Raw genomic sequence first — 25,018 nt, forward strand, 5'->3', positions numbered from 1 at the left:
ACTGACCATTTACTTTTCATCTTCTTCACCACTTTTATTATTTCTGCATTTGTAACTGGATGCAGATACATTGTATTATTTGTGGTGGATAACATCGTGTCCATGGGGTTGTCGTTTACTTTCGCTTTGTCTCACATTCTCATCCCATTAATTCTTCTATCAACAGTCACTTGCCTTAATCATTGTCCACCTTAGCCTAAATGGCATAAACGTGGGACGTTGTACAGAAAATTAAGCTGCGCTAAGGAATACGATGTCGCATATAATTTGCAGAAGAACTATGGGATATTCTTTACACAGTATGTTTACACTATTTTGTTTACAAGCATACCCACCTTTGCTAACGCGCCTGATCCCTATAGACATCTTAAGTTTCCATTAGTTTCGCCCTGTCCTGACTTGGTTAAATACTTCCTTGCTTTTTGTGACCATCCAGCATAGATTTGATTATTTTTTATACTATACTCATTTACTTGCCAGTACACTACGGATCCAACCGTGCATGGACCCACCAGATTCAAGTTTCTTAACCTATCAGATACATTTCTTGTTTTTAATGACCACCTAACACAGGTTGTTTGGTGTTTGTTCCACTATAGCTTTTATGGTATATATCTACGTGCTGTATTTTACTCATAACGTTTGAGACCTCATAAGGGAATCGTCACCTATGAATCCATAAATGCAACTCACATCTTAAAGAACAATTTGTAAATTATTTGTACTCAATTTCGTGGTGAATGAAATACAAAATAAGTTGTGTATGTTCCACTAAGATTGGACAGTACGTATAAATATTGGATAATCTGAAAAATTTTGCTACAATTTAACTGAACTAAGCCTATGTATTTACAATTAAAATTGGGAACTAATAATATCTACGTTTTATTATCTTTTCTAACTTATATTCAGGAGAAAGAAATTAAATTAAATAAATATATGCTTATGACGATCAAGAAACAATTATTCGTAATATACATAATAAAATTCATGAAACAGAAAAAATATTATTTCCTTATTTTACATTGTTTGCTTTAGTTCGGCAGGTCACAGAATACAACTTCAGTCACAGATTATTACTTTAATATTACTCCAACGCAGAGGAATAAAAGGGAATTTTGAAACAGCGTTACCATCTTGTACAGCACAAAATTCCTAGCTTTTACAGAGTACTGAATATCTTGGTAAGTACTTGACTTATCGATCTCAAATAAACTTCACAATGCTCCTTATGACATAGTGATTTGCTCTATGAATTTTAAACCATACTGTACTAGGGACCTTTTCCAAGTTATTGAACTATTTCCAAACTCAACTTTTCTCTATTCTGTTGTGGCAATACTGTTTTACTGATCCGTCTAAACTTGAAGTCATTTTAAAGAGTTCTTCCTAGTATTTAATTTAATATGGATAAATAGTTACTACTTCATTCCTTGTGTGTGTTAAAGGCGTTTAACTTTGACACACGTTTAACGTTATTTCTCAAAAAGTATGCAACACTGATCTGCGAGTGTCATCTCTTTCGTCTTTGTTTTCATTGCTGATTCGAATTATGAAATTAAATTTAGGTCATTCCATTAAAAAAATCATAACTTTATATTGGGTTGGCAACACTGTTCACCTGGTGATGGTACCCAATATACAGATATATGTCCCCCTTCGTGTAGTTTCTTTGTGCAAAGTTTCGCTTCTCTCTCTTTCTTGGTTCCTCTGTTATAAAAGTGAGACATTATAAATGGTGCACCCGGTATATATATATATATATATATATATATATATATATATATATATATATATATACCGGGTGAGGCATTTAAAACTGTTTCTTTGAATATCTGGAAAACTACAAATCGGATTTTGAAAAAGTTGTAGTAAAAGTTGTTCGTCTCGAAGGGGGACATCCAATGATACTACGCTCGACCCCCTGCCCTCACCCCCCGGGGGCGGGAGGGGGGGGGCAACTTTGAAATCTTAAATAGGAACCCCCATTTTTTATTCCATATTCTGATTCCCCTGAAAAAATACGTAACTTTTGTATTGAACATTTTTTTTGTTGCGTGATAGATGGCGCTGTAATCGACAAAAATCAAAATGGCTCACAAACATTTGAAAAATGAGGCATTTAAAACTGTTTTTTTGAATATATGAAAACTACAAATCGGATTTTGAAAAAGTTGTAATAAAAGTTGTTCGTCTCAAAGGGGGGCATCCAATGATACCACACTCAACCCCCTGCCCTCACCCCCCGGGGGCGGGAGGGGGGGCAACTTTGAAATCTTAAATAGGAACCCCCATTTTTTATTCCATATTCTGATTCCCCTGAAAAAATACGTAACTTTTGTATTGAACATTTTTTTGTTGCGTGATAGATGGCGCTGTAATCGACAAAAATCAAAATGGCTCACAAAGCTTTGAAAAATGAGGCATTTAAAACTGTTTTTTTGAATATATGAAAACTACAAATCGGATTTTGAAAAAGTTGTAATAAAAGTTGTTCGTCTCAAAGGGGGCATCCAATGATACCACACTCAACCCCCTGCCCTCACCCCCCGGGGGCGGGAGGGGGGGCAACTTTGAAATCTTAAATAGGAACCCCCATTTTTTATTCCATATTCTGATTCTCCGTGAAAAAATACGTAACTTTTGTATTGAACATTTTTTCGTTGCGTGATAGATGGCGCTGTAATCGACAAAAATCAAAATGGCTCACAAACATTTGAAAAATGAGGCATTTAAAACTGTTTTTTTGAATATCTGGAAAACTACAAATCGGATTTTGAAAAAGTTGTAATAAAAGTTGTTCGTCTCAAAGGGGGACATCCAATGATACCACACTCAACCCCCTGCCCCCACCCCCCGGGGGCGGGAGGGGGGGCAACTTTGAAATCTTAAATAGGAACCCCCATTTTTTATTCCATATTCTGATTCCCCTGAAAAAATACGTAACGTTTGTATTGAACATTTTTTTCGTTGCGTGATAGATGGCTCTGTAATCGACAAAAATCAAAATGGCTCACAAAGCTTTGAAAAATGAGGCATTTAAAACTGTTTTTTTGAATATATGAGAACTACAAATCGGATTTTGAAAAAGTTGTAATAAAAGTTGTTCGTCTCAAAGGGGGACATCCAATGATACCACACTCAACCCCCTGCCCTCACCCCCCGGGGGCGGGAGGGGGGGCAACTTTGAAATCTTAAATAGGAACCCCCATTTTTTATTCCATATTCTGATTCTCCGTGAAAAAATACGTAACTTTTGTATTGAACATTTTTTCGTTGCGTGATAGATGGCGCTGTAATCGACAAAAATCAAAATGGCTCACAAACATTTGAAAAATGAGGCATTTAAAACTGTTTTTTTGAATATATGAAAACTACAAATCGGATATTGAAAAAGTTGTAATAAAAGTTGTTCGTCTCAAAGGGGGACATCCAATGATGCCACACTCGACCCCCTGCTCCCACCTCCCGGGGGTGGGAGGGGGGCAACTTTGAAATCTTAAATAGGAACCCCCATTTTTTATTCCATATTCTGATTCTCCGTGAAAAAATACGTAACTTTTGTATTGAACATTTTTTTCGTTGTGTGGTAGATGGCGCTGTAATCGACAAAAATCAAAATGGCTCACAAACATTTGAAAAATGAGGCATTTAAAACTGTTTTTTTGAATATCTGGAAAACTACAAATCGGATTTTGAAAAAGTTGTAATAAAAGTTGTTCGCCTCAAAGGGGGACATCCAATTATACCACACTCGAGCCAATGCCCCCACCCTCGGGGGTGGGAGGAGGGCAATTTTAAAATCTTAAATACGAACCCCTTACTGCAATGGGTGAAGTTGGTACTGTTGCAAGAACATAACTTTTATTTTAACAGTTGTGGAATTTGACGTGTCATTCATTTGGATTCTTCATATTTTCTTCCGATACTTACTTTCAGTTATACAAGGCAGTTTCGTGAAACATCTCGATTACTATTTATGATTACGGAACACTTTAGCATATCCTTTAGGCTGTATCATTGTATCACGACCCTTAAGCTCAAGCTCAATCCTATTATAAAACACGATGAGAAGTGAGATAGGAGTGTCCTGGAGAAGTTAGATATAGTGCATTCATTCAGGCAATGGAACAAGATGCAAATCTTAGCAGAGTTCTTATTCTGCCTTGCATATCCATCTACAAAGTGTCGAATTTCTGATACGCCTTCACATGACGTGTTTTGCAGACGATGAAACACTACTGATGCAATTTCCGATGATCTTTTGGCTACGTGTGCTTCTGTCCAATAATATACTGTGTAAACAATTTGTTCTTTGTTTGCCTATCGGTTGACGTTCCTTCGTAAATCGTAAAATTAAACAACTAAAATTGTGCTGCTGTAATAGGCGGTTTGATCTGTAACTCGAGGAAGAGCATGATTCTTTTGCGAGTCGAATAATAAAGTGATTGCATCATTGTTTCTACTTTTCAATAAGGAATGAAAGGCTTCACCTTTCTCTTATGTATCAAAAATTCAGTTTCACAAGAGGTATTCCCTGATTGAAGTCTCAACTCAAACTGCATACATTTCGAACATTTATTTACAGCACTACTTCCAAAACTTATATTGTATTCAGTTACAAATAAGAGTATGGAACCCGAATATCGTTTTTCACATCGTTATTGTACAGTTGGTGAAGTTTTGCTACAGACAAATAACTTGGCAGCTAATGCTTCTTTCCATTTTCTCGTCTGCAATAATGTTTCTGTACAGGAATTAGTCTTTCACAGGCCCGTTTTTATAATATTGTGCGCCTATGTGCCCTTTTGCTGCCGCCCCGCACAATTTTGCCGCCCCCTCAAAAACGACCAATATTATTATAGTTGAATTCAGTTATTTGGGTGGGGGGTCGCTGAGATGTATAACGATAGCTTTAATACATTTCAACTTCAAGGTCATATTCCACTCCCCAGGAAAGGGGCGAGATTTTAAAAGTAATCGAAAACGACAGATATTAGTGTTGAATTCATAGTTTTCGAGGTCGCTAAGTTTAACGGCATCATTTTTCATGATGTTTTAAGTTCATCCTCACCGCTTGGAATGGGGTGGGAAAGGATGACTTTTTTAACATATTTTCTCGCCCTTGCGCGGGACTCTGCAGATTGCTAGTTTTAAATATTACTTTATTGTGAATCTTAGAGAAATTCCAAAATTTTGCCGCCCAATAAATTCTGCCGCCCTGTGCTCGAACATAGAATAGCACTTACCTAAATACGGGCCTGGTCTTTCAATGAATGTTTTAACAGTTTTCTTCTTGGCTTCAAATATATGGGACTTATGGTCTCCTCCTCTGTTTTCTGATGCCAGCTATCCACTTTCAAAATTCCGTTTACATATTAGCTTAAACCGTTTCTCAGATACTCCTAACACACAACAAAAAAATTCTTACACACTAACAGCAGTGTTTTGATGTCACTATCACATTTCGGATCGTAATATTGAATCCAAAGCTGTGTTGCTTCTTCCCTGTTGTTCTTTGGTCTTTTTCGTTGTGGTGTTGAAGGTTTCGTATGCTTTAATATGAAATTGTCTTGGATTATTTTATTTTTAACCAAATAGAAGCATTGGTGAAATTTGCAAATATCTTGCATACACATTTCTGTACATCTAACTCTTTAATCCTACATGGTTACAGTTAAAGTGTTTCGTGCAAACATTTGGGTGAATAGGTTGACTCTTTTAATTTTTACGTTTTGCGTTTCCACTTGTCAGGATTACGCATTTTCTTCCTGCCGTTTCCAGGTGGACTTGGTGTAATAATAACATCCTCCTCTTTCAAATCTTTTAATCTTTCCATCTCTGTGGACATTTACGCCGGAAAGCTTCTTTTTAATAGGACAGAGTGATTTCATTACACTCTTCAAGCTACTTTTGCTACTCCAACAATGGCGTCGTAGTAAATAAAACCAACCTTATCGTTAAAACCTTATCAAATTTTCAGTTATAGCCGGTGATAACACAATATTCTTTCTTGAAGGAGAAATGAATGTAAATCCCGTGAAATTTAATTGTTTATCACTATTATCTTGCTTGCTGATGCAATGCATAGCATTGGGACAAAAGACAATTTGAACCGAAAATGGCAACTAGTCATTCAATGGTTATAGAAAAGAGCCGTTTTGGAATTAAAATTCCTTTCCTTATCAGTGCGCCATGTTGTTGTGGACAATATCACTTATGAGCAAAAACCTACTTTTCAAATTACTTTTTTTTAAATGTTTTAGACAGTTTTGGCAAGAAACCAATTCATAAACAGAAAGATACGACCTCAAAGATTTCAAAGCTACTGATATCTCAATTTAAAAAAGAAAAAAAGGACAAGATCCGTTTTGAAAATAAACTCGACAATTAAAACTACTTTTAGCGTTACCCAGGAACAACGACGTGGACGTAGTAGTAATTTGTTCCCTTCGGGGTGCTTTTTTAATGTGAGTCCCCTTGCCTCTCACCATCGGGGTTCTTGTTTTAGGTGAGTCCCCTTGCCTCTCACCATCGGGATGCTTGTTTTAGGTGAGTCCCCTTGCCTCTGAGCATCGGGGTGCTTGTTTTAGGTGAGTCCTCTTGCCTCTCACCATCGGGGTGCTTGTTTAAGGTGAGTCCCCTTGCCTCTCACCATCGGAAGCTCCATATTTTACCGAAGCAAATGTTCAAAATGGTGTCCGTTTTCTGCAATACACATTACAACTCTGTTTCTGAAGGACAATTCTACTGCTCTAAGTGTCTCTTCGCTAATGTTTGCACATGCATTGATTATGCGCTGCCGCATATTTCCTGGGGTTGTTGGTTCTTCCGTGTAACATTTTCCTTTTAGCGTTCCCCACAGGAAAAAGTCGGAAGAAGTTAAATCAGGGGATCGTGCAGGCCAATTTTGAGGACCACCTCGTCCAACCCATCGATCAGGATATTTTCTATTCAATACCTCACGAGATATCCGTGAATAATGCGCTGGACATCCGTCTTGTTGAAACCAAATATTCATTCTTGTTTGAAGTGGGACATCTTCCAGTAGTGTTGGCAAAATATTATCTAAAAAATCGGTATACATTTGACCATTCAAATTCCCGTCTATGAAGTATGGGCCAATTATTCGAGTACCTAAAGCACCGCACCAAACGTTCACACTCCATGGACGTTGACGCTCGGCTTGCCTTAACCAATGAGGATTATCTACTGACCAATAATGCATATTATGCCGATTCACTTGACCAGTATTCGTGAAAGTTGCCTCATCAAAGAAAAGTATCTGTGAAATAAAATCATCATTAACTGCTAATTGCTGTTGTATCCAATTGCAAAAGTTCAAGCTGTGTTGAAAGTCGTCCCCATGTAGTTCCTGATGCAACGAAACGTGATATGGATGGAATCTGTGTTCATGTAGTATGCGCAGAACACTTCTTTGCGACATTCCTGAACTTCGTGCAATTTGCCGAGAACTGATGTGAGGATTTGCAGCAACTGCAGCTAAAACATTCACTGCGGCATTTTCGTTCGTCACAGGCCGTGATCGGACCCGTTGTCTGGGTTGAATACTTCCAGTTTCAATAAATAATTGAATAATACTGCGAAAAGTCGTTGCAGAAGGAACATGCCTATCAGGGGTCAGGTTAGCATACCTTAAACGTGCTTCTTCTACTGTCTATTTGACTCAAAGTACTCCTTAACTTCGTCACCTAATGTTACTGATATCTTCAATTGATCCATAATAAGAATTTTTCTGTAACTAATGAACAACTATTTTCATCATTATTGATCACAGACTCTAAATACATAGTAACGTCCAACTTCATCATACGATACGGACTATTGTCTTGTTGCCCATATTCTTTTCTTTCAGTTAACATCCCATTAAAAGTGAAATCCACAATCGAACTCCACTCAATAGAATTACATCAAGAAACTAATCCTTGAAACTACAAGTTATTCTCACCAATACAAACAACGACATAACCCTGAATGACATGTGAACGTACTTTGTGAGTACGTTATGTAACATTGTCTTTCTTGGCGCTGTCTAATAGATGGCGCTCTAATAGACAACAATCAAAATGAGTAAACACCGCTGACAAGTGATAAGAAAATGTTCGAAATTGTGACTATTTTTTGCGATATATTTTGCATTATTCAAACTACCGTCTACGAAGCAAGAACTGCTATCACGCGTAGCAGTCCATGGTTAGACTTCCTGTAGGTGTAACACTTGCAATTAGGGATGGGCACGAGCGAGTTCGAGCAAGTTTTCTTTGAAACTCGACTCGACTCGAAAAACTCTACTCGAATTCGGGTTAAGTTTCGAGTCGAGTCGAGCCAATTCGAGCTAAATCCTGTGTGTAGTTCCAAATACTCTTTTCAAATATCCTACGTAGATAATATAATTATCAATGATATTACTAGTAATATATTACCACTAATACAACTTATTATTATTATTATTATTATACGAAAGATAGGCGGTTTGTATCTGACTACTAAAAACTAGTTGACTATCTGCGTAGTCGACCAGTCTTTAGGAGGCAAGGACATCGGTCATGAGGTTCTGGGTGTGAGTTCCGGAGGAGCAAGCCAAAAATTGATAAAAGTTATAGGGCGTCGGTCAAACATGTTCAAAACTGCTTGGTCCGGGTTTAGGGTTGTCATCGGCTCAAGCGGTCGGCTCACAGCTTATTCACTATCAAGCCAAACAGAAAAGTGAGCCAATAGCTCACCCAAGCGAGCCGGCTCAGCCATAGGCTCAGTTAAGCTGAGTCGAACCGAGTCGATGGGCTGCTTTTAATGGAGCTGGCTCGAGCCGATGGCTCACATGAGTCGAGTTGGTGGCTGATCCGAATGGAACCGGCTCGAGCCATCGGTTCAATTGTGCCGAGTCGCTGGCTCGTCCCAACCAAGCCGGCTCAATTGAACCGAGCCGATGGCTTTCCATCCCAACCGAGCCGGCTTGAGCTGTTCGCTCAGTTGAACCAGCCGAGCCTATTGACATCACTGCACGGATTGGGTTTCTTCTGGGGCTCAAAAAGGCGACCGTGCAGGTCTAAGCCTAGACGGTAAAAACTACAGTATATACTTATATTGGTGCTCACGAAATTTGAAGCTGTCTCGTTATAAAAATCTATTGTTGTCTCGTTTTCGAGACGAGATGAAATATACTAAACGTATCCCCACCAGATGTACCTCTGTCGTAAGAAATATTAAAAGTATTCGACATTACTGCTTACATTTCTCATGGCTTTCGCTTTCCAGTCTAAACAGGCCATAATTTAAAAACGAGTTAAAACGAGCTGAATGTGCGAGCCATTTATCAAACTCGACTCGACTCGAAACTCGAGCTCAAAACAGTGACTCGGCTTGGAACTCGACTCGAGAAAATTACCTTTGACTCGACTCGAATTCAACTCGAGTCGAGTTTAAGCTCGACTCGCGCCTATCCCTACTTGCAATGTGCAGTCTATTGCAGAAAAGGGGGACCATTTCGAACGTTTGTTCGTTTGTTCAGTAAACAATGAAGATGTGTGAGAGGCAAAGAGACAACCCCAAAACAAACACCCGAATGGTAGGATGCAAGAGGCTCAACTAAAACAAACACCTCGATGATGAGACTCAAGGGGAATTAACTGAAACAAGCACCTCCTTAGTGAGAGGCAAGGGGAATTGAATCAGCAAACCAAAGGCAACAAACTAATAGATCCTACGTCCACGTAGTCCAATTAAAGTAAATTTTATCTACATCGGTAACAGAAATTACACCAAAAATTTGGGGAAAGTAATGAATTATGTTCTGGAGAAACAAGTGTTTTGCTTAAAACATTACAGTTTCTCATTAAAGATTTTAGAATAACCACCTTTCAGAATAACTGAGATAGCGTTACGGTAGTCAACTATGGTGTCATTTGATAGCATTTACAAAGATATCGAAATTATCTACTTTAATTTTCTTGATCTGATGCGTATTTCTTGGATATTTTTCAATTGTTCGTAACAAATTTTCGTCGATTACAGCGCCACCTATCACGAAACGAAAAAAATGTTCAAAACAAAAGTTACGTATTTGTTCCCAGAGAATCCAAACCTTTATTAAAAAATGGAGGTTCTCGTATAATATTTCAAAGTTGACCCCCTCCCGCCCCAAGGGATGGGGGCAGGGGGTCGAGTGTGGTATCATTGGATGTCCCCCTTCGAGACGAACAACTTTTATTACAACTTTTTTAAAATCCGATTTGTAGTTTTCCAGATATTCAAAAAAACAGTTTTAAATGCCTCATTTTTCAAATGTTTGTGAGCCATTTTGATTTTTGTCGATTACAGCGCCATCTATCACGCAACGAAAAAAATATTCAATACAAAATTTACGTATTTTTTTTTTACCGGAAATCAGAATATGGAATAAAAAATGGGGGTTCCTATTTAAGATTTCAAAGTTGCCCCCCTCCCGCCCCCGGGGGTTGGGGGCAGGGGGTCGAGTGTGGTATCATTGGATGTCCCCCTTCGAGACGAACAACTTTTATTACAACTTTTTCAAAATCCGATTTGTAGTTTTCCAGATATTCAAAAAAACAGTTTTAAATGCCTCATTTTTCAAATGTTTGTGAGCCATTTTGATTTTTGTCGATTACAGCGCCATCTATCACGCAACGAAAAAATGTTCAATACAAAAGTTACGTATTTTTTCACGGGGAATCAGAATATGGAATAAAAAATGGGGGTTCCTATTTAAGATTTCAAAGTTGCTCCCCCTGCCGCCCCCGGGGTTGAGGGCAGGGGGTCGAGTGTGGTATCATTGGATGTCCCCCTTCGAGACGAACAACTTTTATTACAACTTTTTCAAAATCCGATTTGTAGTTTTCCAGATATTCAAAAAAACAGTTTTAAATGCCTCATTTTTCAAATGTTTGTGAGCCATTTTGATTTTTGTCGATTACAGCGCCATCTATCACGCAACGAAAAAATGTTCAATACAAAAGTTACGTATTTTTTCACGGGGAATCAGAATATGGAATAAAAAATGGGGGTTCCGATTTAAGATTTCAAAGTTGCCCCCCTCCCGCCCCCGGGGGTGAGGGCAGGGGGTCGAGTGTGGTATCATTGGATGTCCCCCTTCGAGACGAACAACTTTTATTACAACTTTTTCAAAATCCGATTTCTAGTTTTCCAGATATTCAAAAAAAAACAGTTTTAAATGCCTCATTTTTCAAATGTTTGTGAGCCATTTTGATTTTTGTCGATTACAGCGCCATCTATCACGCAACGAAAAAATGTTCAATACAAAAGTTACGTATTTTTTCACGGGGAATCAGAATATGGAATAAAAAATGGGGGTTCCTATTTAAGATTTCAAAGTAGCCCCCCCTCCCGCCTCCGGGAGGTGGGGGCAGGGGGTCGAGTGTGGTATCATTGGATGTCCCCCTTTGAGACGAACAACTTTTATTACAACTTTTTCAAAATCCGATTTGTAGTTTTCCAGATATTCAAAAAAACAGTTTTAAATGCCTCACCCGGTGTATATATATATATATATATATATATATATATATATATATATATATATATATATATATATATATATATATGTATATTATCACAGATAAAACGTTACTTAGTCCGTGATAAATACGTTATATAATTTAGGTTGTTATGATAATTACCATTATATCACTTATCTGCTTAATTTACCTCACAAGTAAACCTTACGTTTGGGTGAATCGAGTTGCTGACGGAGACACATATGAGAAAGTAGTACTAAATGTGGTCAGTATTTCAGTGAAGTTATAGGTGCGAAGCTCCAGGGGTTTAGGAGATACAGCTACCAGAACATCACATGGAAGTACAGAATAGTCTTCATACAGTTGGAGGTAAAAGCTCTATAAGACCTCTTGTAACGACAAAAGATGAATAACAAATATATGGGTACATATTAGAACTAGGGGGAAATCATATAGTAAGGGTATACCTGACGGCGGCCATCTTGAAATCCGCCATTTTGAATTAAGGTTAAGTTTTTAAAATAGGAATAGTGTCATGTGATACATGATTTAAGACTCGAATTTAATCAGAAGAACAATGGTGACGTTAATTTTGATTTACGCGCAATTGATAAAAAGTTACGGGGAAATTAAATATTGTTGCAGCATATGTATTAGTCCTTTACCCCATCTTGTAAATTTTGTGTTAATGATAATAATTAAATAAAAAGCAAGTGTATAAATATTAGGTCTATGGTAAGAGTTGCCTTGATGGCGGCCATGTTCAAATCCGCCATTTTGAATCAGACAAAGTTTTAAATAGCGAACGAGAAATAGATGTGGACAGGATACAAGAAAAACAACGAAATGGCGTGCAAGTACAACATCAAACAACTAACATTGTAACGCCAACATTCTATTTTTGATTAACTTCTAGCCCGAAGTCATCTATTGCATTACTCTATTCCCATTTAATTTTGTGCTGAATAATGATAAAGCAAAAATGGGTATACCGTTGGATTTATGGCAAATTTGCTATTAATAAGATGTCACTGTTATGCGTTTTGTTTAAAACTTTTGTCTGATTCAAAATGGCGGATCTGAACATGGCCGCCATCAAGGCAACTCTTACCATAGACGTAATATTTATCCACTTGCTTTTTATTTAATTATTATCATTAACACAAAATTTACAAGATGGGGTAAAGGACTAATACATATGCTGCAACAATATTTAATTTCCCCGTAACTTTTTATCAATTGCGCGTAAATCAAAATTAACGTCACCATTGTTCTTCTGATTAAATTCGAGTCTTAAATCATGTATCACATGACACTATTCCTATTTTAAAAACTTAACCTTAATTCAAAATGGCGGATTTCAAGATGGCCGCCGTCAGGTATACCCTTACTATATGATTTCCCCCTAGTTCTAATATGTACCCATATATTTGTTATTCATCTTTTGTCGTTACAAGAGGTCTTATAGAGCTTTTACCTCCAACTGTATGAAGACTATTCTGTACTTCCATGTAATGTTCTGGTAGCTATATCTCCTAAACCCCTGGAGCTTCGCACCTATAACTTCACTGAAATACTGACCACATTTAGTACTACTTTCTCATATGTGTCTCCGTCAGCAACTCGATTCACCCAAACGTAAGGTTTACTTGTCAGTAATGTCGTGGTTATTGAATACCTGAGTACCATTTCCACAAAACCTGACGTGGGAAACAGAGGTTAAAGTTATTTTACGAGAACACATAGATGACACAGATGTTATCCTTAGCTATCTCGTTTATTATAAGATTTTTATTTACACAGATGTGGGTTTGACTCTTACAAAGCTATTCTAAGCCCGATAAACTTAACGGAATCAATCGTTGAGTCACCCACTTGAAAATGTGTTGTTTGCATTGTCTCAATGTTATTCAATTCTGACATCTATTGAAATTATTCGACAATAATGCAGTTATTAGATAAACTCTATTAGTACATTGCGAGTAGATCGACAATAAATAGCATTACATGATAAAAATTGTTTCGAATATTCTCTTAACATCTATCGCTTTGTCATTTATCTTAATCCTAGTATATCTTAACTTAAGGTTCCGAGGACAAGGAAGATCGCATTTGCCTGACCATACTCATGTGTCAAATTAAGAAAAACCATAAGATATACAACTTACATGTTCTGGATTCCCAATACAGTAGTCCGCCGAGTATTGTCCAAAACGAGACAAAGTTAACGAGACGAGACTTCTCGCGATATCGGATACGAGCCAAGACCGACCGAGACTCGATCCTCACTGCGACCGAGAGAAGACAAGATACCCTGGTCTAAAAACCAAGAGTTTTTATATTCGCCTCATCTGTTATTTTCACTCTCAAGTCCTTCCGGATCAGTCTATTCTAGACTATGGAATAATAGTTTCTATGACGTATGCGTGACTTTCACACTTTCACTGAAGAAAATTGTTTTTGCTTATATAAGTGTTTTCATTTCCTGGTGTCCTTCGTACATGTTTTTAGAAATACCATTTATATCTTATTTACACATTTTTGGTATCTCTACGGCGACACTGTTTTAATGATGAAATGTCTGATCTCTTAAATTAAAAAATTCGTTCGAAGTTGATATTTTCGTGATATTCCCCCACTTAAAAAAAATATACTGAGCAATCCTGTAATGGATGCCCAAATCGTGGAATTCGATCACAGTTCGATGGTCACCCTGTATAAGGTTTTTGGCGAGGCACTGGAAAAAACACTTGTACGTCGTGAAACTCGTGAATCACACTTCCTAGACACTAGATGCAAACGTCACTTTCATGCCTAGAATATGTAGATCGGTGACATAGGGAGGAAAAATAACATTAACTAGCCAATGGTACCAAGAATGGCTAATGAGGCATGAGGTTGTAATATCGGTGTAAAATGTAACGTACCTACGTTGAGTACATTCGCGAATACACCTAAAGAACATGTCCAATAGGGACAAACATCCTACAATTAAGTGTTTTGAGGGAATCCAGAAAAGTAAAGTGTTAAGAGTTGTATATTAATGACATTTTAAGTAATGTTGAAAGGATTGTCTTACTCGGATGGCAGGCAATGGATCGTTGAAACCTGGTTACATTACAATCGTAATACACATATGAACAATAGAAAATATACACACACATATATATATATATATATATATATATATATATATATATATATATATATATATATATATATACAGATATAACAAATGTAAAGCAATTAACCTAAGTACGTATATACATAAATATCAGGGGAATGTTGTATATTCCTCTGGTTTTTCCTTTATTGCACAAACCTTAGCCTTTCATAAAATAATGTGCATCCAAGATGCACCTGTAATTCCCTTTCAGTGCAATCTGCCGAGGAAATGAAATGTTAGTGTAGGCAGAAAAGGAAAAGGGGAATGAAGAGTTAGGAGGCATAAGTGAATGTGGTTAGGAAATGGGAGATAGCATAAGGTTTTTTGTAGTTTTTAATTTTTTTTTTTGGCATATAAGAATGATAGAAAATAGCACCACCAAATAATCATATGGAGTATGAATTATTTACAATGGTGTGGATGCGAAAAATCTTGGACTGAGTAAGGAGTCCACTGGAGGAGATGAAGGTCGGGATGGAGTAGTACGGGATTGAAGTACAGGATCGTGTAGCGAAGGTGTTGATGGTGATTGACCTTCCAAACGTGTTAACAGATGTTGGTTGTCCATGTTATTGTGAGCAGAAGGAGAACGAGAATGCGTGAATTGGGATGTGATATTCGATTTGTAAAATCGGGAGCGATTCTTGGATCTACCATAACGACACCAACATAAAAGAAACAGAATCGATAATACACATCCAACAGTACCCACAGCACTAATAATTGTAACCACATCTTTCGTTTCTATTGGGTTTTGGGCCTTGACGGTTTGAAGTGCAAAAATGCCAAAAACATAGACACGCCACATGATCTGAAAGAGAGAAGAGGAACTCATCTTACAGGCAGTCGAAATTAACGAAATGCAAATTGAATTTCAGTATTGTTCTTTTTTCTTTTTTCTTTTTTTTTTTTTTTTTGCATTCATAGATTCTCTCCCTAAGATTTTCCTGTAATCGTTTTGAGGAAAAGAGCGTGGTTAATTATAGCAGGGAAGAATGCATTGACCTGATTGAGGTCAAGCTGTGGAATGTCCGTGCAGGGTTGCTACCTCGCTGAGCCAGCATGCACTGATGCATGCCATTGCGTATGCATCGTAGGCTGCGTGATCACAACCGTACAAGGGTAGGAAACCCTTGGAGGAAATTTGTCTAAGCCACCAAACGCGTGGATGGGGTTATTCCATTTGATATTGAGTTGTAGAGTGATAGAGGCTGCATCCGTCTGGCTTGGGGTTTTGTTAGCTGCATGGTAAGTACCAAGGTGTTTTATTTTTTTTATTTTTTTTTATATTTTTTTTAATAATGTACGCGGCGGGATTTGGAGTCATTATACATATATTCATTCGGTTTATTATTTTTTTCTAGATTTTTTTTATATATAAGAGAGTGTGTTTCATGAGAAACGTGGGAACAAATGCATTCATTGGGGTAAAAGGCACGTAAGTTCATTGCCAAAGGAATGAGCTTACATGGTGCTGTATGAGACTTTCTCATATCGTTTTTGTGTTTGTGTGGTTGTACTGTTTGGCAAGAAAGAAGAAATGGGTGGGTGTGGGAAAGGGGCTACATACAACCTATGTTGTATCTTTCCTAGGGATGTCTTTTTTTTCTTTTTTTTTAACCTTGAAACTCTGCCTATGTAGAGTGCTTCTATAAATCTGTCTCCTTCTTCCAGTAAGAAATGCATTTGTTGCCTAAAATTAGTTATAAATAACACTGAAATAAGCCGACTATTATATATATATATATCTTGTTATTGTCCGAAACAGTGGAGTGGATACATATTTTGTGGGGGGGGGGCGCATGTTATGCACATAAAGAATTTCTTATGTAACCGTAAAGTAATTTATGCGATTACGTATTGTTCGCCGAGAACTGATCTAAATGTTGTGTCAAGAATTTTGATAGTTTATGTATAGGTACTTACGCATATTAATTATATCAAATAAGATAGATGGAATAGCTTATAGAAAATGTACTGTGACCATTTAGGGGGCCAATGTGGTGGGTATTTCCTCCACAATTTCAGGGGGGCAAAGCCCTTAAATCTCAGGGGAACCAATGTAAGAGGTGTACTGGTACTATTCCGGGGGGAACCAAATCCCGAAAAATGTCATGGGGACCAAAGCCCGTAAATTAGAGGGGATGAGTGTAAGTGGTGCACTTGTACCATTGGGGGTACCAAATCCCTTAAAACGTCAGGGGGACCAAAGTCCTTAAATTATAGGAAACAAATGTAAGTGGTACACTTGTACCATTCCGGGGGGAACCAAATCCCTTACAATCCCGGGGGACACCGGTCTCCCTTTCATTTTCTATTGTTGGAATACAGTCAAACCTCTAACAATACAAAGAACTGTTTTTATACACAGTTGTGGTATCAGAAAATGCATCATGGAGTAACACGAAGCGTGGTCCACTTCTGTAGTACCATAATAAGCTTACGGAAGCCTGTGGGTAGGGACTTAAGGTTTGCACACAACCATAATAAAATAAAATATGAAAGTTTGGATAGTCAATTTCTAGCATGTATAAATGCATCATATGTATGACGAATTGGTCTCTGAGGGGAAGAAGGATAGGGTAGCATACGGTTATCAGAAAAGCGTGTAGGATTACTCGTATAGCATGCTGCATATGCACTAATACATACAGGCAGTGGGTATAAGAACCTACGTATGCAAATCACACTAAATAACAAGTTAGTTCATTACATGCTAACGAAGTTGAGTCATTACACATGTGTTAGAGAACCAATATGGCTGCCACGCGGATGCACGCTAAATGTGGGCCTAACAGTTATTACATATAAGTGTGGTTATGTGCATGCAATGCCTGGAGGGAGTCATCTGCTCCGTTTGCGAATGCGAAGAACCTACATGGGAGGGAAGGGAGGGGAAGTCTACCAATGTAGAAAATGAATGTTACTGAGTAGTGACAAGTGCATGTAAGTTTTTTTTTTGTGGGAGTTCGCGAAGCGCGTTGTGTCCCGCCAATCAAAATACAAGGTAGTACTTGCTGTATGTACTGTGCATATAACGTGACACGCATAGCGACGTGAGTAAGAGGCGGGGGGGGGCCTAGGCCCGTGTCACAGTGTAAACAACAGGGAGTTGCCTCCAGCAGTTGTCGTTTGTGTACAACTCACGTGGTACAGTGAATGATACGCATTGACACTTGTTGCTATCAGAATTGTAACCGGAATTACGTTATACGGCACTAAATAGTGGCGTAGGTAGAGGGGGTAGACATGGGTTGGTGGGGTTTGCGGAATAGCAGGATGCTAAGGTAGGGTAGGATATATGCGAAAACAAGAGACAAAGTCGGGCGTTTGAGCATATATATGTATGTATATGGTGCATTTATGCATGAAAAACTACACGAATGCTCTGTTACCATCAATGGAATTACAGATATTGTCTATACTTTGTTTGAAATTCGGGACTCGGATTTTCATCCGGTACATACAATTTCAAGCGTGATTTTGCTATCGGTACCTGTTTCCCATCTTGTATGATTAGATATGAATTACCATCTAGACGGCTGTGAATTTCAAAGGGGCCATCAAATAGTTGTTGAATACTCCTGCAATCACCGGGTTTGGCATATAGGCGTCGCACAACGACTTTAGATCCAGGAAGAAACTCTGTCGGTTGCTTCTTAGAATGCAATTTTTCGCGTTGCCGTTCAAAGATTTGATTCCTTCGGTACAACACGTAGTCCCGCATTTCCCTAGCAAGAGTTAGTCTCTCGTGATTGCTTAGTTCTTGATCGGGTGCATTGAGCACACGATCAATAATGAACACGGGTTCGATTCCAAACAGGATCGAGAAGGGACTGACGCGAAGTTCCGTGAGGGGTGTCTTATTTACACTAGCAGTGGCGGTCTGTAGAAAATCCGGCCATCGTGCGTGTTGTTCCTTGGTAAGGAAACGCAATGCATTCTGGATGGCTCCGATTCGGTTCTCAGCATGCCCCAGAGTTTGATGATGGTGGGGGAGGGCGTAACGGACTTCTACACCCATACTAGCCAAGAACTGCCGCGTTTTTGTAGAGGTATGAGAGGTTTGTTTGTCCAAGAAAAGAAGAGATGGAGTGGAATAGGGCGTCACAATGTGGTCCATAAAGAAACTAATAAAAGCTTCTGATGTTGGAGATTTCACAGGTGCCGTAATAACAAAACCACTGGCATGATCTGTCGCCAAATAAAAGTATTGGTATTGATCTGGTTCGGAAGCGATCAACTTCCCGGCCAAGTCAATGGAAAAGCACTTGAAAATGGTCTCGTGCGGTAACTGTTGCACTGTTTCGACAGATGGTGTGTACGATCTTTTAAACAGAGAACATTCATGACACCTAGCTAATTTTTGATGCAGCCACTGCTTCATCTGCGGAAAGTAATACTTCGATTTCAATAGCAGATGTAATTTCGTAAAGCCAGGGTGGGTTAATGAATGTGTATGTAGTTCATCAAAGATCGAATCCCGTAATCTGTTAGGGACACAAAGTACAAGTCTGTCGTTAGGAATGGCCTTAATTTTCCTATATAATAGCCCATTCGAAATCGTGAATTGCTTTTTCCATTGTTTGTAATGGCGCTGGGAGGTGTCTTCCGTTTGTAATGCCCGTATAATTTTCCCGAAAAATGAGTCCTGGCGCTGTAATTCGCCTAAATCTACTCTTTTATCGAGGGCCAGCATTTGATACTCATGTGGGGCCTCTTCCGCTTCCGCTATTGTTTCCGGTGTAACCGGAAGTGGGTTCCTAGACAATATGTCTGCCAATCCGTTCTTACTTCCTGTCAAGTGTTTTATGTTGAAAGAAAATGTGCCAAAGAAATCTCGCCACCTCAGTAATTTGGGACTAAGGTGGTTTGAGGTTTTCATGGCTGTGACCGCTAGTGAGTCCGTGTAGATGGTGAATTCTTGGCCAATTAAATACTTATAGAATTTACGTAACCCGAAGTAGACCGCGTACAGTTCAAGCTCATATATCGGCGGGGGCGTCTTCCGTGGCGGATGACGGGATGATGCAAACTGTACTGGGTGCCAATCAGCATCAGTGGCGCGTTTCTGAAGTAAACAGGCGCCAACGCCAATTAAACTCGAGTCGACCACCAGAGCGTGCTCTGTATCTTGGGTTGAGTATATCTGAAGGAGGGGTGGGTTAGTGAGAGCATGGCGCATTTGTTGGAATGCACTCTCGCATTCATCTGTCCACACCAATTTCTTCGGCGATCCCTTTAGAGCTTGCTAAAGTGGTGCTAGGTTCAGTGATATATTGGCAAAGAAATTTCGAAAGAAGTTCACCGAGGCTAACCAAGACCGTAATTGTTTCAGTTTGGGGCTTGGGGATGTTCAAAATAGCCTCAATTTTAGCGGGGTCTGGTTGAATATGACCTGCACTAATTATGAAACCGAGACACTTTAGCGTTGTCACACCAAACATTGACTTTTTAAGATTGAACAGAACTGAGTAACGTTGTGCAGTTGCAAGTACTTTGTCTAGACTTACCAGCAGTTCCTCAAACGTACTCGCCCCTAAATATAGGTCATCCACATACATGGTGAGGTGGTTGGGATCCACATTTTCAAAAATGTCACGTAAAATGCGCTGGAGCATAATCGTGCTGTTAACATGCCCCATGGGCATGGCCGTTAGTTGGTACATGGAATGCTTTAAATTTAAGGACGGGACGGAAAATGCTGTAAAAGGGCGGTCCTCAGGGTCTAATGGGACCTGAAAGAAAGACTGGGACAAGTCGAACGAGCAGAAGTACTTAGCGTCTGCTAAGTTCTCAATGACGTCCGCCATATTGGCCGGGGAATCCCTTATAGGATGGCAGGCTAAGTTCAGTCGGCGTAAGTCCAAACAGACCCGGAGATCGTCCGAGTTAGGTTTTGGAACCACTAGAATGTTGTTCCGGGTGGCTGAATTGCTTAATTCAATGATACCCATCTCCAATAATTTCAATATTTGTTGCTTTGCCCTCGGGCGCAAACGGTGAGGTATGGTAAACATCGGGGATCGAAAGGAGTCCCTAGACTTTAAGTCAAGAGTTGCTTCATAAGCATCTATATGAGAAAAGTCAGTATCAGACCATTTGAAAACACTAGCATATTTTGTTAGCACATCCCTTAATTTTTGCTGTTGTTCATTACTTAACTCCTTGTTAATTTTGAATTGTTGAGGATCGATTAGGTGACCAATTTTAGCCAGCCGTTCTTTCGTTTTCTTAGTCGCATGCTCATCAGTAGGTGTAAACAACTTACGTACTGTGTTTACCTGTAACGACTCAGGAATGTCTGGTAGAACAGACGCAATAGCCAAAGGCGTTCCCTTGTGAAAGCGTTTGGGCTTGGAAGCCAGATTTACAACAGGAACCGCTATGTTGTCTGAACTAGCTACTGTGTGAGCAATAAAGCAACGTTTTAAGTTACTGTTAATTGGTGTGTGTATATGAACAGCACTAAAATTGATACCTAACGGTATGTCAAGTGGAATGAAAACAACAGAACGTGGAGGGACAGTTGTGGTTTGTTTACAAACCAACGTAAAGTGTTGATTTGTCTGTACTTTCGAAGCAACAGCAGGAGGCAATTGATTAGAGCCTAAGGGTGTTTTTTGTTCTGAATCCGGGCGACAGCCAAAGTGACGTAATGTGAGTGTATTATTCTGATATTCTATTACAGCTTGATGAGTTTTCAAAAAGTTGTTAGCCAAAATGATAGGAAATTTAGGAATTGGAATAAGCCTAAATAAAACCGTAAATGATTTTCCTGCCAAATTAATTTTGATGTATGCTGCATACTTAAGCGATAATGGTTTCTCGCTTACACCATACAAGTTCGTTTCCATCTTAAATACATTCACATTGCGTGGTAAGGCTGTCCACGGCAAGAGAGAGCTTTCCGCTCCTGTATCGACCAGGAAACGGCGTTTTATGTTCCCTATCGAGCCCTGAACACAAAATAACTGGCCTTCGGACTGTAGTGGTAGAGTGAGAATGGTGGGAGATGGATTACCATGATTGGTTTCAGACGGTTGGGGTGGGATTGAAGTAGGTGGCTCAGGAGCTGAAGGCTCCTGAGGCAATTCTAGTCTTTTGAATCGGAGACAGGTTCGAACTGTGTAGGTGGCTGGGCCATCGGGGGAGGGGGAGTGGGTGGGAAAGCGTAAGGAGTAGGTGGGGGGTATCCGTAATACGGATACGGCGGGGCATACGGAGGGTATGCCGGGGGAAATTGTCCATAGTAGGCGTTGTAATTTGTATTGCCCTTAGGGAAAGTACCATTTTGCTTCTTTTTCTTCTTCTTCAGATTATTAGAGTTCTTCGGCTGGGCCGAGTTCGATTCCTTATTCTTGTTCCCTTGTTTAGCTTTAGCCGGAGGAGGCTTATCGTGCCGATGATTACATGGAGCACAGTTGCTACATGCGTCCTGGCTTCTGCTGAGAAGTAGCGCGGGGGGTGGGGGGTCGAGATGAAGTTTCTGCAAAATGTACATGAGCCTTATGGGAGTTAAACTGGAGCTGTAACTTATCCAGCTTATCCATTATTTCGGCGTATGGATCTGCTTGCCTAACCTGGAGAGTAGAATATACGGTGGGGTTGGCAGTAGCTTGCGACGCCACTGCGGGAATCTGAGGGTCACATGACACGACCCGCTGTTGTTCCGCGATGCGCTGATGTAATAACAAGTCAGCTTTCTGTCTGGTAAAAGCTTCCTGAACCAATGCCTCAAAATTTGCGAACACCTTTTGAGAAAAGTAATGCATGTGTTGGGGAAGCATAGCAATTACAGCGTCTGCCAAGAAATCTTTGAAAGGAAGGGTGGGGTTGTACTTATCCGCTAAGAACTTCTTCTCAAAGAGGTAGTGTGTTAGTGGTTCACCTGGGCTTTGAACACGCGACCTATAGGCATTAAGTGCTGTTAGTGGTATCTGAGACGACCCAAACTGCTCCTCAAAAGCTGCTTTCAAACCCGCCCAATCTTTGTGACGTAAAGACTCTTCCTGCGTCTTGTACCAGTACAAAGGGGGTCCACTTAAACATGTGGGAAAGATAGCTTTAATGCGATCGGGTGTCCACGCGTTGATCTCGGCCAAACGTTCAAAATTTGCCAAAAATCTGTCAACACTTTCAGACGGTCCATCGGAAAATACATCTAAGGAGACTGGAGGGAGGATCATAGAAACCGGTGTTGCACTATTAGACCTACTTTGCGATCGAGTAGTAGCCATGGTTAACTGGTAAAATTAGCAAAATAAAGGATTAAATTGCACTGACAGCGAACCACAAGTTTAAATCACCAACACATAAAAATAAGCACAAGGTTTATGCATTACACATAATTATGTTCAGGCAGTACAATCATAAGTCCTCATAATTCATTTCGGGGAGCCATATCACAGATAAAACGTTACTTAGTCCGTGATAAGTACGTTATATAATTTAGGTTGTTATGATAATTACCATTATATCACTTATCTGCTTAATTTACCTCAGTAATGTCGTGGTTATTGAATACCTGAGTACCATTTCCACAAAACCTGACGTGGGAAACAGAGGTTAAAGTTATTTTACGAGAACACATAGATGACACAGATGTTATCCTTAGCTATCTCGTTTATTATAAGATTTTTATTTACACAGATGTGGGTTTGACTCTTACAAAGCTATTCTAAGCCCGATAAACTTAACGGAATCAATCGTTGAGTCACCCACTTGAAAATGTGTTGTTTGCATTGTCTCAATGTTATTCAATTCTGACATCTATTGAAATTATTCGACAATAATGCAGTTATTAGATAAACTCTATTAGTACATTGCGAGTAGATCGACAATAAATAGCATTACATGATAAAAATTGTTTCGAATATTCTCTTAACATCTATCGCTTTGTCATTTATCTTAATCCTAGTATATCTTAACTTAAGGTTCCGAGGACAAGGAAGATCGCATTTGCCTGACCATACTCATGTGTCAAATTAAGAAAAACCATAAGATATACAACTTACATGTTCTGGATTCCCAATACAGTAGTCCGCCGAGTATTGTCCAAAACGAGACAAAGTTAACGAGACGAGACTTCTCGCGATATCGGATACGAGCCAAGACCGACCGAGACTCGATCCTCACTGCGACCGAGAGAAGACAAGATACCCTGGTCTAAAAACCAAGAGTTTTTATATTCGCCTCATCTGTTATTTTCACTCTCAAGTCCTTCCGGATCAGTCTATTCTAGACTATGAAATAATAGTTTCTATGACGTATGCGTGACTTTCACACTTTCACTGAAGAAAATTGTTTTTGCTTATATAAGTGTTTTCATTTCCTGGTGTCCTTCGTACATGTTTTTAGAAATACCATTTATATCTTATTTACACATTTTTGGTATCTCTACGGCGACACTGTTTTAATGATGAAATGTCTGATCTCTTAAATTAAAAAATTCGATCAAAGTTGATATTTTCGTGATAATATATATATATATATATATATATATATATATATATATATATATATGTGTGTGTGTGTGTGTGTGTGCGACAATCATTTTGGACATGAGTACATTGCAGTTCAAATCCGCAAGGTGAGCGTGAGAAAGGAGCTATTCTCAGTTTTGAGTAATTTTATTGGTTGTAAAATCAGTACCGTAGATGCGGGCTACTTGGACCCAATTTTGCAATAAATTCGTTCTTTCGGCCTGTTTTCATCCACGAAAACTCGAAAGTTATTGTCATAACCCATATTAAGTGGAACTACAGGCTTTATTGTACATATCGAGGACAGTTTTAGTTACATATATTGAAAACAAAGCACAGGCGATTATTGTTAAAAATGGGCCCAAGTAATATAGTCCGGGATCCACAGTACATGCCCGAAAAAATTTCTGGGTGCACGGAGTTTTATTGTTGCATCGTGTTCTTTGACCTATCGCTTTCTATTTTTTCTTGGGTAGACATCTCAATTATGGTCGCTTACCTCCACAGACGCCATTTTCCAATATGGCCGCCAAATAAGCAATCACAATACATAACTAAGGAACTAAGTCATCTAGGAAAGTGATCTTGGTGTCGAATCATAGGTTTTCGGGGTCAGAGAATTCAAATATTACCATACATTTGCGATATATTGAAGTCTTGTATATAATATAGCCAGGAGCATATGCAGGAATTTATTTCGGAGGAGGTCCAAAGCTGACACACCGATACCAAGTCATTAAGAGACTTGACAATAGGAGCTCTTGACAAGTTCGACTTTGAGGATATTCACCGCTCTCAGGTACATTTGAGAGCCATCGTACTGCCGTGGTTCTTTTTCAACATAAAACATCAGA

At 39.1% G+C, this 25,018-nt stretch overlaps 2 protein-coding genes across 4 annotated transcripts in view; one reads left to right on the forward strand and one right to left on the reverse strand.

The window, feature by feature from the left end:
* LOC145673417 (uncharacterized) overlaps positions 1 to 25,018 on the reverse strand; it is a 755,597-nt gene that overhangs the window by 196,496 nt on the left and 534,083 nt on the right. The gene's annotated exons all lie outside the window — the stretch shown is intronic.
* LOC145673418 (uncharacterized) overlaps positions 15,541 to 25,018 on the forward strand; it is a 207,508-nt gene continuing 198,030 nt past the window's right edge. For all 3 annotated transcript variants that reach the window (XR_014128765.1, XR_014128766.1, XR_014128767.1), the window contains exon 1: positions 15,541 to 15,927. The gene's annotated coding sequence lies outside the window, so the exon portion shown is untranslated. The remainder of the gene's footprint in view (positions 15,928 to 25,018) is intronic.

The sequence above is a fragment of the Thermobia domestica genome, chromosome 16 (genome assembly GCF_964235325.1).
Source record: "Thermobia domestica chromosome 16, izTheDome1.hap1.1, whole genome shotgun sequence".
NCBI classification, from domain to species: domain Eukaryota; kingdom Metazoa; phylum Arthropoda; class Insecta; order Zygentoma; family Lepismatidae; genus Thermobia; species Thermobia domestica.